General features: G+C 49.0%; 2 long non-coding RNA genes across 2 annotated transcripts in view; one reads left to right on the forward strand and one right to left on the reverse strand.

Annotated features, from left to right (window-relative positions):
* The window catches only part of LOC115652921, a 28016-nt gene extending 10123 nt beyond the window's left edge, over positions 1-17893 (reverse strand). Inside the window, exon 1 of the long non-coding RNA XR_004000770.1 lies at positions 17785-17893. This is a non-coding gene — a long non-coding RNA (uncharacterized LOC115652921). The remainder of the gene's footprint in view (positions 1-17784) is intronic.
* LOC115652923 lies at positions 864-9183 on the forward strand. The gene is made up of 3 exons (XR_004000772.1): positions 864-875; positions 5255-5259; positions 8653-9183. It is a non-coding gene; the product is annotated as an uncharacterized LOC115652923 (long non-coding RNA).
* Positions 17894-18879: the final 986 nt, after the last annotated feature.

The raw sequence follows: 18879 nt of genomic DNA on the forward strand, positions 1-18879 counted from the left end.
GCTGTTGCTGGCCCCCATGTCCCTCCTGGCCAGGTGCCCTTTCACCTGGGGTGCTGCCCCTCCAGTCTGCCCTCCCTGGAGAACCCCCACCCTCTATCCCCACCTTGCCTCAGCCTATGGGCCACTGCCAGTCAGCATCTTGCCCCCTTTCACTGGGGCCGACTGCAGTCTGTATAAGCCAGTCATCAATAGCAAGGGACATTTTGACCTGCTGCCTTTCCCAGCACCCAATACCTCCAGGGGCTTTGTACAAGGCCTTGCAGCCTGGGGAGTTGCTGGCCCGGAGATGCCCAGCTCCTCTGGCCTTTCCCCAGCCTGGCTTCACTCCAGTACCCTTTAGTACTCAGGCAGCCAGATCCATCTCCCTCCTCAGCTGGAGGAAGCCTGCCTGCTCCTGGCCCACTGCCCTCCTGTAAGGGCCAGCTGGGCCCTGATTGGGGCATGGCCACAGCTGAGGCTGCTAGGCCAATCAGTCCAGCTGATTGGCTTACCCAGCCACAGCCCTGTTTACCCCGGAGTGGGGCAGTGGCCCCACTACAGAGAGCAAGCTGGGTTCTCTTCCAGCTTGTGCATCACACACACTGGTCTAACTCTTTTCCGATTGCGAGTCTCTGGTGCTGACGATGGCTTACCAGGCAGAGCTTTCCTCTGGCTGTGCTGACAGATATGATGCTTTGCTACCCAGAGCAAAGTGCTGGCTCCTTTCCAGGTGGGCAACGAGGGGACAGTCTGGCCTGCAGGGGCTGCAACTGCCATCTTACAGCTGAAAAGTCTTACACTGTGTGTGCTGGGCTCTGGCCATCTGTTGCCAGTGGGAGACGTGGAAAAATGAATTAGCAGTTTCTCGCTAGGCTGGGATGCACAGCTCCCCTAGTGTACCAGAGTCCTAGGAGCTATCTTGGGAGGAGAGGGGCTGATTCACCCTGCCCTTACTGCAATGCAGAGCAGGTGTGAAATGCCCCCAGCTTAGGAAAGGGGGGACAATCAGGCCTTCATGCTCCCTTTGTCACTGCTAAGAGAGGGCTGGCTGCTGCGTGAACCCTTCGACATTTTAACCCCAAACAAATGCATGGTGTCCTCCTGACGCTTCACGCGGTGAGAGCCTGCTCTTGTAAACAAGGAATCTGACTTGGTCATTGAAATCCTGACAGAATTACTGCCTGTCGGAACCAGAGCTCCCTTGGGGTCTGCAGGGAAAGGCTACTCAGCAAACCGCACAGTAGTCTGCAAGCTGCCAGGCTGGGCTTGTCCTTAGGGAGCTGGGCTGGAAAAGTGCACACTCCCCGTTCTCGGGTATCTTTGGAACCAGATCTCTTGGTGTGGGCACACGTGGCGGGAGTGTCAGACTGACCAGCTGCTGCAGAGCAATCACGCATGCGGTGGCTGCCCCTCCACAGAGGGGGTCACGTAGTGCAGTCATGTTGTGTAGTGAGCTGGTAACAGCCTGAAGAAGAGCATTCTACCCAGAGAGCATTCAGCCACAGACTTGAGCTCAGGGCTTGGAGGAGCCCTTGGCTCCCTTGGCCAAGTGCCTTCAGCTTCTGCAGTCTCCAAGGGCCTTGAGGGCTCTATCCCTCTTGAGGGCTGTATCCCTGCAGTTCCTAAGGGAAACTCACAGCAGTGTCCTGTGTGGGGCAAGGTGCAGAACTGCCTTCCTGAGGCTGCCAGCAGATGGCTCCAGCACTGCTGCTCATGCGTGGCACTTCCTAACATCACTGAGAATAGGGGCAGCCTCACTCTGCTGCTTGGCAAAGCTGTGAGTAGCATCAAAGACCAGCCTGTGAGCTGTGTTGGGGGAGCAGAGTGATGGTGGACTCCTCGCCTGCACTGTGAGCTGCCGGGTCCCTGAGTGGGACAGGAGGAGAGAGGGAGCTCCCTTTCCCTTCCAGCAAGCAGAGGGGTTATCTAGAACCCACTGAAGGCTAACCCCAAAGACCTCTGCACTGCCTCCAGGAACAGGACCATAGTGGGGTTGAGGGGACCCTTTCCCACAGCTGTGGGGAGGGATTGGCTTCCTACATGAATGTTTCCTGTGGAGAAGGATGGGTGGGTAAGAAAAAGGGGTGAGGGAACTTGGTGGGAATAGGAGAGAGTGAACATAATAGGAGCTGGGGAATGAGGCCAGGAGCTGGGGATGGGCGACAGGGGATGGATCACTTGATGATTTCCTGTTCTGTTCATTCCCTCTGGGGCACCTGGCATTGGCCACTGTCAGAGGACAGGATATTGGGCTAGATGGACCTTTGGTCTGACCCAGTAGGGCCGTCCTTTTATTAGGACAGGAAACCACTCTGCATAGGGCAGAGTCTGAGGGATTGGGAGCGTCGCCCTAAAACAGAGTGCTCTGTCTCCCTTGTGCTAACTGTGGTGCTTTCCATGGTTTTGTTTTAGAGCATTTTACGTTCATCCTGGCCTGTCAAACAGAGATCACTTGGGGTCGGTGACCCCTGAAATAACCGGATACCAGAAAGAGCAGTTCAGCACTATTGAGATGCACACTTGCTGTGAGAGCCGAGAGGGGGTTGTCGCTAGGAAGCTAGTTGGAGAAGAAAAATGTAGGCTGCCCTCAACCCTTTGTTTCTGATCAAATAGTCAGTGAGCCGCCTGGGCACTGGAGACCACCTCACAGCACAATGTAAAATGCAGTGGTGGCATGCGTGGCCAGGGGAGTGCTGGTCTTCTAGACAGCTGCAGGCAGCTTGATTGAAGAGATTTTTGTATAGTAATAAAAATGATTTCTCTGGAGCATCTAATGTCCTTGTCCAGGAGGTTAAGCTGCTACGCTGCACCCCTCAAGGTGCTGTTTAAACACTTCGGTGCTGTGGAAGGTAACCGATATGTTGTGATTTTCCATTGAAGTCAAGAAACCTCAGTTGCAGGGGTTTCCTGAGGTGCTTCCGCAGATACGACAGCCGAATCAGCACGCTATGGAACGCGTGAAGGGCAGGGACCTCGGCACACCACACTGAGTTACTCTTGAATTCTGTGCCCAGAAAATAAACATTCTGCACACAATATTTTAAAATTCTGCAAAAATCTGAATATTTGTCAAAACACCACAATATAATCACGCTATTTTCAATTCTTTGCTGAAAAGTATTTTGAAATAAATTACCAAAGTAATTGAAAATGATGTGATTATATTGGCAAATAAAATATGCAGAATTTTAAAACTTTTTTAATTTATTGGTGCTGAATTTTTAAATTTTGATTTAGAATTCCCTCAAGAGTACCAGATTCTGTGTGGAGCAGTCAGGTTGCGGGAAGCCCAGTGTGGGGGAGGAGATCTGGATGCACAGGAGCTCGGTTGGGGGTTCTGGATGCAGGGAGAAGAGGACTCTGCAGGGGAGTCCAGGTGAAGGTCGTTAGGGCTCAGCAGGGGGATCTGGGTGCTGGAGGAGTGGATCTTGGTGGGGTGGGGGTCAGGATGCAGCTGTGCAGCTGGTTGGGACTCAGTGGTATGGGGGTCTGGGTGTATGGGGCACCCGACACATGGGATGAGTCTCTGTAGGGTGGGGATTTGGATGTGGGGGGCTCAGTGGGGGTGTTCTGGGTGTGGGGAAGTCTGGGTACTGGAGGCTCCTGATGCAGGGGTGAGGCTCAGCAGGGTGGGAATTCTGTGGGAGGTTGCAAGGGGCTCCCAATGCAGGGGGGCCTCAGAGCGTTCTGGGTGCAGCGGGGAGGGATCCGGGTGCACGGGGGTTGGTGGACAGGGGGAGCAGCTCCCTGTACAGGGACCCCTCCCCCTGCGGCTGAGGAGCAATAGGGCCAGGAAATGGCAGGAGAATCACTGTATGGGGAGTTGCTCCCCTGTCTGCCCAATGCCCTTGTATCTGGACTCCTCCCCCCCCTGCCCCCCACCGCCTGCAGTGACTTGCCTCTCCCCTAGCTGCTCCAGGTTCCCAAACAGATGTGCCTGCACTGCCAGGGAGGAGTGAGTGTGTGTCACGGAGTCACCGAGTGATACTCTGGAACTACTCCATATGAAGCCAATCAGGACTCTGCGGGAGCCTCCTCTCTCTGAGCAGACTGTCTCCCGGGCAAGAAGCTTCCACAGTTTGGCCCTTCCTGGGTCTGACCTCGAAGCATTCAGCATCCCCTGCCCCTCCGTGCGCTTCGCACAGTGAGTCTGCACAGGCGAGGCTCCTGGGGCAGCCAGGGGGCCCTGCCCCCCAACTCTGCAGTCAGACGTGACTCTCAGCCAGCTGGTAAAACAGAATTATTAGTCGACAGGAACACAGCGTAGAACAGAACTGGTTAGCAGAGAAATCAGTCACTTTCATCCAAGTCCATCTTCGGGGGAGGGGAACCCAGGGCTCTGGCCCTCCCCCAAGCCACCTGAGACTGACTTGCTTCCAGCTGCCTGGCCCCTACCCTGCCTGTTGCTGCTCCTCCTCTGGCCTTTGTCTCTTTTCCCTGGTCAAGAGTCATCTGGTCGCATCTCCCTCCTTGGTCTCCATGGCATCCGTGCAGGGAGCTGGAGCAGCCCCTGCAAAATTCACACACCCTTATTCCCATCACCTAGACATTGGTGCAATACACAGGGAAACTGAGGTACACGCAGCATTCATGCAAAATAGTAAGATTCACATACAACATAACAAGGGAAAATCCCCACTTTGTCACGGTGAGCACTGGTAAAGCTTCTCTTTGCTTCCCCACATAAATCATTGTTCTGTGAGGAAGCAAAGAGAATCAGTGTTTCTGTGCTTGCGCAGTGGCGCAGAATCCCCCCCAGGAGTACTGAGGGCCCCTGTGGCTGAGAGGTTGAGAAATGCTACAGAACCACAAGGCACACATTAAAATGGGAAGGCTTTGCCTCCTTTTCAGGAATAATTTGACGTTTGTTCCCATGAACTGTGCCACAGCTGGTGCTGGTCAGGTTCGGATGAATACTGAATCATCAGCTTCTCTGGAAGTCCCCTAATTAAACCTGAGCATGAGCGGTGAAGACCTGTACACCCCCAAATCAGGAACACAGACACTCACAGATGGAGCTCTGGATTGGACCAATCTCTAGTCATGACCAATTGAAGCCATACAAGCCTGAGTCAGTGGGGAGTGTGTAGCTGGCTTCTTTTCTTTCTTAACTTGTTTACAGTTTAAAATAATGTATAGTTAGCTAAAGATGCAGCTCCTCCATCTTTACAATAGCAAAACTATTTGAGTGATGTGCTATTGTGTATTAGGTGTTGGCAAAACCTTTCCAGCATGAGAGGGTTGGGAATGCTAGTCTGGGCTAAGAACTCCCTAGCTCTGGTTTTGGCAAAAACCTCCAAATCCTCTGGCTCAATAAAAAGGAGGTTCCTCCAGGAGGAGAATGGCTTGGGGACAAGACTCTGTTGGCACCGCATTCATGGTCTACTTAGCACTATCGTAAAATGCACCAGTGAACTAAATTCACCTACAATGTTGGGGGAGTGGGAGGACACAGATGCTCAAAGGGGCATAGAGACAAGGCCAGCCTTACAGGTTGCATGTTCTCCAGCTGTTGGAGCTCAGTGCCACTGCTTGGAGGGGGCAGGAGAGGCACAGAATTCCCACATGGATACAGGCTTTGTTTGTGCCCAGAGCTGGGGCTGGGATCTCCCATCATTTCCCACATTTGGAAACATTCTCCTGTTCTCTTCATTGCCACTGATGTGTCTCTGTCTTTATTTTCCTCCAGAGGAAGAAACTAGTGATTTGTTGCTGTGATGTTAAGTGAGGAAAAGAAAAGTCCAGACTGGAATCTTTCGCAGATGGAGGACCGTTTCCTGATAACTCAGCGTGATCTATGGACACACTTAACAAGAAGAGTTCAGACGTTTTCAAGGAATAAATGCTGTGGCTTGGTAAAGCACAACTGAGTAAACGTTTTACACCTGAACCTCAGAATCATGATCATCCTCCAAGGAAGAGCTGCTTGACAAACGAACAGTTTGAACAGCTTCTCAGGGATTCTGTTTGCTGTACACAAATAGCCATAATGTCAGGATTGATGGCAATATTTAGAGCACTCCAGTTTGGTTCTATTTCATGTAGATGCGGGATCACTCATCTGAAGTTCACTGCTGTTCAGTAACTCGTGTAGAACAATGTGGTTTATCTTTATTTTTGTAATGTGCAAAACCATTTAATTTTCTACAGTTTAAAGCTTCTAGCATTAGTGACCCCTGAGTGCAATATTCTGCTTGGGAGCCCTGCCAAATAACCCTTGGGTTCTTGGTTTGTTGTCGATATGTTCAAGTATCTATCACTGTTCTTTTGTCCCTCACACCACAGTGTTAGCTCACCAGGTACGCTCCAAGCTATCACTGTTGAGCAGCTCACAGGAGTGGCTGCTTCTGGGGATGTTCTCCCCTCTCCACAGTAAGGATATGTTGCCTGATGTTCATTGTCCCTGTCTCTTTCCGCTGTCAAGAAACCCAGAAGAACCCCCCAGCCAGAGGCAGAACAAGGTGGTGGCAGCCAGAAGGTGCTAGTTTGGGAATACCCTCACTTCCAAGTGCCATGCTTCTGCCACAGCACAATGGCAAGGAGCAGGGGGGCTAGGCATTCAATGAAAATAATCTGTGGTTAATCACAGGCCAAGCACCAGTGAGACTGGTGTCGCTGAGCTTGCGAAAGGTGAGCAGGGAAACATTTTCAGCCTGCATGCCCACCCCTCACTGTCATACTGTGCTTGGGAGTTAATGAACTGTCGCAGTCAAGCAGGGTTTTTAAACCACTTGGGTGTCGTGTACGATGGGCCCTGGGCAGGAGGCAGGGCACTCTGCTGTTTGAGAATGTTATATGAGAGTGGAGCGCACTGACTGTATCAGAGAAGAATTTATTTCAATTAGTGGGGAATTCAACCCCTTTTAAGTAGGAGGATAAATCCCCAGCAGCCAACATTCTCAACTAGAGAGCACAATTTTGTGCTCACTAACCTGTTTCCAGTCTCCAGGTTGCTGGCTGATTTGTGTTCTACAGAAATAGCACAGTTCGGAAGGGCAAACCAATTAATCATTTACCCTTGGGGCAAAACAATGGGAGGCAGACAGCACCATTATTCCTTGGGGTGTGACCAGTAGCATCTTATATTGCATGTAAAAGCAGAATCCCAGCACTGAGGAGGTGGTTCCAGTTAAATGAAGCTCAAATGCAGCAGTCACTGCTTGCTTACTTTGTGTGTTGACAGAAAATGTGCATAACTATGTGTACGTAATCAGTGAGAGCATGGAAAGGTGGGAACACTGTCAGTGGATATTACTTTATGTCTTGTGTAGTGAGAAATCTGGAGTATTATTGCAGAACTGGATTGTTGTTGAGCCACGTACATACTTCTTGTATCTGCATTGACATCTTTGGAGTTCTTACAAGAGAGGAGTTTGGCTCTATAGCTCCAGTTTCTGCTGACTGCTTAGCCTAAGGCCAGAGTTGGGCTGCCTAGTCCCTTTTCAATGTGCATTGTTCTCTCCAGTTTCGGCCTCTGCTAAACGCTTTAGAACTCAGTTTTAAATCTGAATACAGCTGAAGTCTTAAGAATTAATTGGAGTTAGCCAGGATTGTCTGTACTGCAGTCTCTGAAGGCAGCCCGGGTTTGTGCAACAGGAGTCAGAACTGAAGGAGATGGTTTCCCTTGGGCAGTCTCCCGGTAAGGTTTTTTGGTAACTGTAACCCTTGAAAGTAAAGGCAGGTGTGTGTGTGTTCAGCTTCTCTGGGGACAGTGAGCATGCTTGGTCCCTGCTATAGTGCTTCTGGTCAATGGGGGTCATACCAGGATGAATTATTTTTTTTGCTGTTACCTAAAGCTGCCAAAGTGGCGCAGCCTGTGCCCAAGTGTGACAGGCGCTGTGCTGGCAGGGTGCAGGAAATATGTGCGAATGGCTGAAGAAACAAACAGGTGGAAATGCTCCTTCACTGGGCAGGAACATTAACCTTCTGGGCAGGAAGCTCCTTTCTGTCCCATCACCTGGGAGTTTTGCAGCCAGACTCCCAGGGAGCTCAGCTATTGAGAGCCCCGGCTGGATCCTGTTGGGACAGCATCATTGGAAGAACTGTGTCAGGCTCTTTAGGAAAAGGCCAAAGTTCTACTCCAGTAAGCACAAGAGCAACTATTCTGCCCAGGCAAGCCCCCCTCTCCCCCCAACCAGAAACTGCCCCTTGAAGCTGTTCTGTCTTCTACTTGTGCCTCTTGTGGTAGAAAAGCCATTTCCCAGGTTTGTGTCAAGGCACAGCCCAAGTGTTTATCCTTCCTAAAAGGTTCGCTTGCTTGTGTTGGACCTGTCCTTGTGATTTGCACTCTTGCAAGAACAGCAAGTGGTGTTGGAGCAGCTACAGTTATCCATTAATCTCCATAACTGGGTAGAAATTTACAAATTATCCTTGCCAAAAAGATTGAAAATAAATCTGATCTTAACTTGAAACAAGGCATCTCTTCCCATTCATTTAACTCAGCTCAAAATGTCCGCCACTTTTTTTCCCCAAAATTGATTTCTGGCTTTGAAGACCCAGGGCCTAGTTATATTTTTGATCTATGAACATAGAAAACTGATGCTCACCCTGCAGAATTGGGATTTGGTGGTGGAGCTGAGTACTGAGTACTAATTACTGTGGTAAAATACAAGTTCAGACAGATCATATAACTGTGAACACTTGTTCTGTAACACCACGTGTGCCCCTCTAAAGCTCCCATATCTAAATACTAGAGAACATATAAACTCCACCTCTTTTTGTTGCTGTTCCTCCAAATGGCACTCACTCACAGTAAGCGTAGAGAGAGTGACTACACGTGCAATGTCTAAAACTTGAGCTCTACTGAAGGAGAGATCAGAGCCACAAAGGATGGGAGGGATAGATTAATCAGCATGAGGTGCTCAGGCAGAGGCGACTGGTAACTGCTGATAGTGGGAGGGCACAATTTAAAGGTTCTGGTGTCATGCAGCGGAGCTCAGGGCAGGTACTCGAGATAAAGGAGTTTCGATTTCTAGAGTTACTTTTGGTGTCATGATTTGCAATACTACGTAAGAGCAGATGGAGACATTTCTAAAGAGCTGCACATGAAGCAGTTCTGGATTATACTGCCATATTATCAGTTTGAAGCAGTTCTCAACCAGGGGTGCATGTACCCTTGTGGGTATGCAGGTGTCTTCCAGGGGGTACATCATCAGCTCATCTAGATATTACTGACTGAACAAGGAGTAATGGTCTCAAGTTGCAGTGGGGCAGGCTTAGGTTGGATATTAGGAAAATCTTTTTCACTAGGAGGGTGGTGAAGCACTGGAATGGGTTACCTAGGGAGGTGGTGGAATCTCCTTCCTTAGAGGTTTTTAAGGTCAGGCTTGACAAATCCCTGGCTGGGATGATTTAGTTGGGGATTGGGCCTGCTTTGAGCAGGGTGTTGGACTAAATGACCTCCTGAGGTCCCTTCCAACCCTGATAGTCTATGGTTCTATTTATTTGCCTAGTTTTATGGCAGGCTGTGTAAAAATCACTAGCGAAGTAATAGATTCATAAATTCTAGGACTGGAAGGGACCTCGAGAGGTCATCGAGTCCAGGCCCCTGCCCTCAGGGCAGGACCAAATACTGTCTAGAGTAGACCATCTCTGATAGACAGCTGAAATTTCACACGATTACTTGTTTATAATGCTCTATGTACCATACCCAGGGGTGGTGGGATGGGTTTGGGAGTTTCAAGTGCCGGGCTGGCATTAGGGGGTGGCAAGCAGGGGCCCTGCAAAGCTGAGAGACATGCTGAAGCCTGAGTCCTGCTGCCCTTGGCTGAAAGGGGATCAGTAGTCTAGAAGGATTGAGAGCCGCTGATTCGAAGAACAGAGATATTTGCAGACAATCCTTTTGATATGATCTTTTAGAGCTCTTGTAATATCAGCCCCCAATAATTATCTCAGGAATCTGTTCTAATTTAACCGTGTCAAATTATTTTCCCTCTCTATTTGAATCCATTCTCTCTTATGCGTTTTCAAGGAGACCTTAGCTCTCTTGAGCATCACAAGTACCAGAAATCTCTTGCTAACCTCCCGGTGGCTGTGATGTCTCCTCTGGCAGCTGACTCTTCAGGTACCTGTAGTATCACAGAATGCTGAATATAGGGCATCATTAGCAAACCTGGAAAAACAGATTTCATGGCAGGAGAATAGTGGTTTGAAAGAATTTTTGAAAAGTAAATGGAGCACAGAAATCTGTTTTAATCTCCTTTGCCTAGGCCAATTAGCAGTGGTGTTCAAGTCACATATCTGAGCTTTCTTACAATTCAATTTTCTCTCTACAGTTAATTTCTAACTAGACATGGACCTAAAAGTCGGACGCAGAATCTAAATCACTCAGAACCATGAGGCAGTTCAGCTCTAGGTCCAGATTTCAACTTCTCAGCTCAGGTTTTATTTTTATGATGGACCAGTTCAGAACCCCAAATCCCAACCGTCTTGTGAAGTGGGTTGAGTTTGGATCTGAAATTTAAGAACTGGAAATTGGATTGAAGCTTCATAACTGACCCACTTTTCCTATTAACATTACAAAGTTTGAGTGTGACTTTCCAGTTCTTACTGTTTAATATATTCCAATATGAAGGCCCCAATCCAGCAAATTTGAAAGTATATGTTCAATTATGTTCGGCGTGGTCCATTAAAATCAATGGAACTGCTCAAATGCTTGCACTTCACATGTAAGTACTCTGCTGGGTTAGTGCCTTCAGAAAAAAATGAAATAAAACATCAGTTATAGTTTCAGGGGAACTGCACTTGTATTCCCCTGCCTCCCGATCACTCCTGGAACCTACTGCCACCCCTGCTGCCTCTGCACCTGCCTCCCAATTGCCCTTGGGCCTGCTGTTCCCCCCACCCCACTCATCTCTCCTCTGGTCTCCTGCTGGCTTCTCCCCATTGCCCTAACCTCCCTTCTGCAGCCTCACATGCACACCAGGCAGGCTCCGCTGCTGAGCTGTTGTATCTGCAGCTGCTACCAGCCCGGTCTCGCTTCCCTGCTCCCAGCACCGCTTAGCCTGGCTCAACGAGAGCACCCAGTGCCGGTGCCTTTCCCAGGCACATCCCATCCTGGCAGAAATTAGGAGTAGGGGCAGGTGACCCCACACGTGGGCCCTGTGGTAGGATAGCAATGGCTACGGAATGAAGGCTCTGGGATATGCTCAAAGAGGAAGCTTGTCCTTTCCTTGCTGCCCTGGCTTGTTAATGCAGGGATGCCTGTGTTCCCAGCCTGGGCAGCTGTTGCTGTCTGAGACACTAGCCGGCCTTCTAAATCAGCCTCTGAAGCAGTGCTAACTCCACATGGCAGGAAGTTGCCAGAGAAGCCCTGGAAAATCGCTAGATGTCACTAGTTAAGCATTCAAAAGATGTCAAAAATGTCATTAAAATTTCCACAGAATTCAGTGGAGAGTTCTAGCTCTGTATCTACCTGTGACTGGGTGAGAGGACATTCCCAGATGCTGAGCAGAAAGCAGCAGCAATGCTGGGTGCTCCCTCCGCAGCTGGATAGTCCAGGAAGCTGAGTTTATTTTAACATCGCTGACTGGCTCTGTTGGTGTCTTTTGGCTGGTAGGGGGCTGGCAAGGGGTTTCTGGCTGTCCTGGTTACATGGGGCAGAGCTGGGGTCCCTGTCTAGTCCTCCCTTTGGAGTTCTGCTCCCTGGGGGCACAGCTCAAATTCTCTTAGACTCCTTTAGATTCCCTCTTGGGCAGCGTGGAATGAATTCCACAGGAGCCTTTTCTCAAGGCAATGGCTGCTCTAGGGGAGGCAGGTTTGCTCTGCCCGGGACAGCTCATCCCTGCAGGGGCTAAGAGAATCTTGGCCATGCCCCCAGGGAGCAGAGCCCCAAAGGACGGGCTGGATGGGCAGCAGGGGAGATGGGAGGGGAACCCGGTGCAGGGATGGAGACAAGGCTCTGGCACCCACAGCACCTGCTGTCTTCAGGGGGGATCGAAAGGGGACCCAGTGCAGGGATGGGAATGGGGATCTGGCATCCCCAGCACCCACTGTCTGCTGGGCGGATCGGAGGGGCATCTGGTGCAGGGATGGGGATGGGACACTGGCACCCACTGTCTGCAGGGCGGATTGGAGGGGCACCCAGTGCAGGGATGGGAATGGGGACCTGGCACCCACATCACCTGCTGTCTACCGGGGGAATTGGAGGGGCACCTAGTGTGGGGAGGGGGGTGGAGCTCTGCCACCCCCAGCACCTGCTGTCTGTAGGGAGCAGGAAGCTAAAGGGTGCCACAACCATGGCTAGGATACATGTGTTCAGAGGCATTTACCAGACTGGGTCAGCCTCCCTCTGCAGTTTGTCCTAGGCATCGAGCCGGGGCAGAGACTCCAAACACTGTGGTGATGGGAGCCAGGCTGGGTAAACTGCACCCATGTGGGCTGTCATCTAAATTCAAGCTGGCTGTGGCCTGCTGCCTCATGGCCTGGGCATGTCCCTTCCCATTTGAGGCTGCAGTGACTTGCTGCCCTCCTCCTGGGGAAGAAATGACATCCGATGGGGATGGTGGGGCAGCAGATGCAAACAGATAGAGGCATACCGTGTGACCAGCCATCTCACCATTGACGACCTGCAAGTGCCCCGGGGGCCACTTGTGGTCTGTGGAAGGCAACATGGCCCAGTGGCTAGATGCTAGCCTGGAACTCAAGACCTGGTGTCCCTTCCTAGCTCAACACAGACTCTTGCCCAAGGTCACACAGTCACTTACATCTCTGGGCCCAGTGTCATCTCCCTCATGGGTATTGTAAGGCACTCAGAGATGACAGCAAGGGCGGAGAGAGGGGGTTAAAGTAGGAACACACCCATATGGAATAACATGCTGCATGTTATGTACTCCTGGATAATATTGAAAAACTCTCTATCACACAGACCAGAATCCTCACATTTTGGGGGGCCCTGCCCAATGGCAGCAAAGAGGGAGCTTCAGGTATCTGGCTGAATTTGTAATGGAAATAGACTAATCCATTACGATAATTCACATCAATTGATAATGCCCTGCCATGGCTTTTTGGAACTGCCACTTTCAAGCCCTCGGATTCCAGGCCTAGAGATGTTTCGCTCATGGTGGGAGAGAGCTGGTTAAGGCACAGCAAGGGGTACACACATGATGCCAGTTCCTATGCAGCTGTTCTCTGTAAGTGGGAAGCAGGATGTAGATGGAGAACAGTGCACATCTCTTCTTGCTGTTAGTAATGATCTGGGGCTGTTAGCAGGTAAGAGTAGGATTCCTTAGAGACCCTACCCCTATGGGCCCCTCCCTGTCTGAACGTGCATTTAGAGAGAGGTTTCTGTCTTGGCAAGGATGGGTCCTCATTTTGCATAGTGGGAATTCCCCACTCAGGATTTGATTTAGGAGCAGTGCTAAGGAATGACGAATGACATGTAATGGGAGCGGGCACCTGGCTAACATACAGGACCTTCATGATGGAGGAAGGCCAGCCCCAAAGAGGAAAAGGATGGACAGATGAACGTTCTTGCAGCCCAGAATCAGTAGTTGGTTTTGCCCCCTTTTCTCTCCACATGTCTGGAGTAAGAGGCTAAGTGTTCGTCTGGGGCACAGCAAAGGATGTGGGCAGGCAATCCTCATGGCATCCCACACTGTCCTGCTGTGAGGGACCTTCAGCCAGAGGGTGCTTCCCTCTCCCTGCCCCTAGACTCCTGGTAAACATGATTCCCAGACCAAGCTTTCTGCTACCTCCACTTGGATTTATGAATAAAACATATCCATGGTAACCTTGACACATGGTGCAGTAATTTTCAACATCTCTGCAAAAATATTATCTTCCAGCTCTTCCAAGCGGCTGTTTGAGTCACCTGGGACATTTCATGTGTGTTTGTGTATTTTGCTTCCAGGTGCTGGATTGAGAACCTATCCATTCACTGGACAAGCACAGCCCAGGCAGTGGGCATATGCTGATTTGCTTCAACCTACTGTGCAGCTACCTGCCAAGGGCAGGTCAGTGCTCAGTCTAACTGGCTACCTCACCTCTGTGGAAGCCCATCCAGCAGGAACTGGATGGAGACACCAACTCATTTCATAGGCCAGAAAGCAGATGTCAAATGTAAGAATGTCTGGTCACTACCAATCTATGTTGAAAGGCTTCCGCTAACATTGCAAGACTGCAGCTTGGCTTTCATTGATATTGGGATGAGATGTTACTCTGAAGACGTCTATCACTCCCGTGAAAGTTCATGGCAGCTCCAAAGATGTGGTGCATCAAAAGAAGAACCTTTCTGCTGCGATTATACCAGACTTCAGCTAAGTAGTCTGCTGGCCCCAGCCAGGTGTCATGCACTGATATGGCTTCAGAAGCTAGCTCAGGACTCTGAGACCCCCACAGGTCCTGCCTTTTTTGCAAGGACAAATTGAAAATGTATGGGGCAACTCTTGCAGCGATGGTTCCTACTCGGATTATCTTACCCTTCACCACCCTCCATTGAGCACTGTTGTGAATGGACACTGTGGCCCAGAGAGCTTTGTGGCTTAACCTTGAATTCAGTTTTTCCTACTAAACTCTCTTACTCCAGTTAAAAAATAAATAAATAAAAAAGGTGTGCTCCTGCTACCTGCATATGTAGCCATCTTTTCACTCTGTGAGTTATGCACTTAGCTGAACAGTGCACTACTCCACCCTGAGTAAGGTGACAAAACTGAGGGAACTAACGTTGCTTAGCTAAAGCGCCCAAAGCCCAGAAATGGTGGTGGAGACAAGGCTGCTCATTGTAAAGGCCCTTATCTGATCACATCTTACTGTCCGTTCACATCTCCTATGTTGGAAGGTCTTTGTCTGGTATCTCCTCCCTCTCCTGGCCTCATGTTCGTCTCTCGTGTCCTTTCCTTTCTATGCCACAATCTCTACCTCATTTCTTGCAAAGACACTTCTGAAGGGAAGTTATTTCCCTGCCAGATTTCAATTTCCTGATCTCAGCCATTGGAGTGCTAGAGCTGTTCAAAGAGAGGTTGGAGAACTGTTTTATTGTTAGCGTTAATCTCACACCCCCAGATGGACAATCCAGTTTTCTCAAACTTGCGGGGAAAGCAATGGGTTGGGATTGACATGGGGATGTTACCTGTTCTGTAGTTGTCATTGCTGCTGCTTCTGCTAGAACAGACACTTTGGCACGTCTCCATTTATAGTGGAGGCTTTCCCTACCACTCCACCACAGTGATCATTACTGCTAATAACCTGGCCTTTACATAGTGTCACACATCTGGACATTTCACCAGGCCAGTCCTCCTTGAGTCTGTCACTCCTCGTACACATGCCTCCCTGCCACCGCGGCCATGTCTATTACGCCTCATTGTCTCAACGCTCTTCTGGGCAAGCCAGGACGGCAGCTGTGCCGCTGGTTCCTCCCACTGCCCATGGGCTAGGAAGCTTGGCAGAGTGGAACCTCACACCAGTGCCTGGCTGTTGTCTTGAAGGATTAATTGACCAGCCTCCGAGAGCTGCCATTCACTCTGAAATGTGATGTGCTCCCCAGACACACCATGTATTCCCCAGAACGGTAAGTGAACTGGCTGGCCGAGCTATGCAAACACCTGTCCATCTCCTGTGCTGCCAGCCAGTGTCACTTGCTGAAATGTTCCACAGCACTTGGGGCTGGAGGCGGCTTGGTGGCTTCCTCTGCCAGCAGCAGTTCCAGAGAATGGAGCTGCGGTGAGGCCAGACCCTGGAATGGACAATTCCCAAGCTCACTGGGTGTCATGAGCTTGGTCTGCCAGCTTACACGCCAGCTCCCCACAGTGCAGTAAAAGACCTGCAGCGTGTTCTTATCCACCTGATTTCCACACCCTTTCGCCTGCAGGCCGTTTGTTCCATGTGTCACCAGTGACACTTACTGAGTTAACAGGCACTAACAAACAGCAGGTTTTACTCACTAGCAGACCTACTTTTAATTGTCTTTTGTGCTCCGAATCCTCCCCAAGAGCCAGACAATTCCTTTCCAAATCTGTGTCAGCTTGATAACAAATATGCAGGCCCTGCTGTCGTGGGTCACTGTTATCCTCTGGGGCATCTAGGCTGTGGCAGCTCTATGTATATAACTTTGGTTATGTTTGCAAAGGTTTGGGGGGGCGGATCCCAGCTGACTTCCAACTCCAGCCCATTTACTCCTGAGGGCATTCTGTACCAAAAAATAAAAAATTCTGCACCAAAAAAATTAAAATTCTGTGCACATTTTAAAATTCTGCAAATTGTATTTGTCAAATAAATGTGGTGGCTCCAGCATGGCATTGGGGGGTACAGACCACTGGCTGCACATAGGTGGGAGATCATTGTACAGCTCCTCCTCCGGGGACCCAGACTCTCACAACGCAAGGACTGGGCCTGCCCCAGAAATACCCCAGGGGCTCTGCCTCTCCGTGCCAGGTACACCAGGTGTGGGCAGTGTAGCCCTGATTATTGATATTAATAATTATTAATTAGTAATTAAAAATTAATACAATTAAATTAAGTGGATAAATTACACCAACCCTGCTAACCCACCCTAAATCAGGCTACAGGCTGGCAGGTTCGAGGAGTGTGTGAAAGGAATTTTCAGGGATTCCAGGCATTCCTAGACCCTTAAGAGAATTTTCACTTGACACGTAACTAACTGGTTAAATTTCAGTGATTTGTGATCTGTCTCTCTTAAGAAAAACAGAGTGAGCATAACATCCTGTGGCTGCGGCTTGGCAGCAAGCCCAGTATTTCCATTTTGTATTGTAGTTTAACTTAAAGTTTTGACTTATAAGTTTAAATTTAATCTTGCAAAATAAGGTAATAGAGTTTTTGATTAATTTAACATTGTTTAACGTAATACTCGTGCTTAAGGGGTTTGTAAAGGTTGAAGTTGTAACGAATGGTACCGATAAGATATTGGCAGTTGCATTGGATCCGATGACCCACACTAGTGGTGTGGGGGAGTTGACAAAAGCAAGGTATTAATCGCCGCCAGAAAGGCCGCAATCAGTCAGAACTTAAACAGTTCAAAGATACCTTATCTCCGTCCCCATGACTCTCCCGGACTGCACCTCTGATCCGTCTGCCTCAGTATTCCCCCGATATTTGGCAGGTCCCGACAGAGGGGAAAGACCTCTCGATTTGCTATAAGCCATCGAGAGAAGAGAGGGAACTCACCCCCATCCCTCTATTACTTGGGACTTCTAGGATATAAAGTGTAAATCCGGTTAAAAGGGTATTATTTCCTGTTGTTTCTGTGAAGGGACGCCTTCCATGTCAGAGTAAACCAACAGAGTATTTATTCTAGTGAATATACTAGAAAAAGATAGGGATGAATTCTCTATTTTGTATTAAGAGTGTTAAAAGTGAAGAAAGGGCAGGAGTAGAGTCTGTTGGAGTTGCCAGTAGTCTGGCTTTAGAAAACTTTGCCAGGAAGTATATTCAGGAACATGGAGGAGTTTAGAACAGCTGAGAAATAGCGAAATGATTTCTGAGCAGAGAAACCCATAGGGTTTTGTGAGCAATGTATTTGAGGAAGAAATGGAGCAGAAAAAGAAAAGAGATAAATTGGTAAAAGGAATAACTGTTGAATGCCTGCTTGTGGCTTGTAGTTCATTGGGAAAGAAATTGGATAAAAAGATGGAGTTACTCAGGGAAGTTCTGCAAATGCTGGTGGCCTATAGAGTAGACCATGGTTGGATGCTGGAAAAGATTAAAGAATTAGAAAGGGGAGAAAATATGGTAGAGGAGGATAAAGAATTGATTCCCATCACTATTGGCATGGTGGAACCGACAGAGGTAGAAAAATCTATGGGCCAATAACTAGAAGTAAAACAAAAGAATTAGCTCAGGCTAACACAGTACCTTTAGAAGCAGAGTTGGAGATTAAATCTGTAGAGCCACGAGAGGAGTCAGAAGAGGAAGTTAACAGTGCAGAAGTTACTAACAATCTGCAGATAAAAGGAGGAAGTCCTGAGATGACGCCACAGAAGGTGGAGACAAGTGTCATAGAAAAGGCAGTTAGTGACACAAACGAAATAAGTGAAGCAAAGGGGGAGGAAAAATCTTCTTCTTTGTTAGTGCCAGCTTCTGATAGTGAAGAAGCAGTGCCTTTAGAATCGGTCGTTGTTCAGGGATTGGAAGATGCCGTATCACAGGTAACACGCGTAGCTAGTGCATGTGATGTAGTAATCTCTAAGTTACAACGGAGAGAGCTACAACAACCTGGGAATAGAATTCCTGCTCCTCCACCCAATATTACATTAGCACCATATAGAGTAGAAGATCCAGTCCCTTTGGGTGGACATTTATTGGCATTTGGGCAATCAACACTGCCTAGATCCCAAGAATTTTGTGGGTCCCCTACACCCCTGTGGTATATGCTGGTATCACCTGGTGTACCAGTAGAACGCCCTACTACACCAGACTTTAGCGGACTAAGGGATGTCCTGCGTCAATGGGAGACGCTCTGAATGTAAGACACAGATGTTTTATGGAAAATTATCCTACATATGCAGGATTATCTCCAGTGGAAAATTTTGATGGTTCGGATGAGGAAAATGTGAATCTAGGTAGAAGGAGTCAAGAAATAAAAATTGTAGATTCAAGCTCAGATGAAAGCCTAGATCCTGATCCAGAAGAAGAAGCTTCAGGTTCTAGTTCTGATTGTCCTGTAGCAGTTGTTACAGATATTAAGACCTTGGACCTAGTAGCTAAGCAAGTAGGAACAATGGAGGATTCTTCAGTTGCAATGCATGCACAACGTGTGCAAGAGATAGCAAAAGCGTTGGCTTAGCAAGGGAAGATTGGGTTAAAAATCTTACAACTCACAGTGAATCGAGCATTGTGGAGTACTTTGCCACTTGAGTATAGGATAGGAGAGAAAACTTTTAATGAAACAGTAGCCCTATTGGAACATAACCAGCACCCAGGGCAAGCTGGAGTAGCAATTCTGTCTAA

Source organism: Gopherus evgoodei, chromosome 5 (genome assembly GCF_007399415.2).
Source record: "Gopherus evgoodei ecotype Sinaloan lineage chromosome 5, rGopEvg1_v1.p, whole genome shotgun sequence".
Classification (NCBI taxonomy): domain Eukaryota; kingdom Metazoa; phylum Chordata; order Testudines; family Testudinidae; genus Gopherus; species Gopherus evgoodei.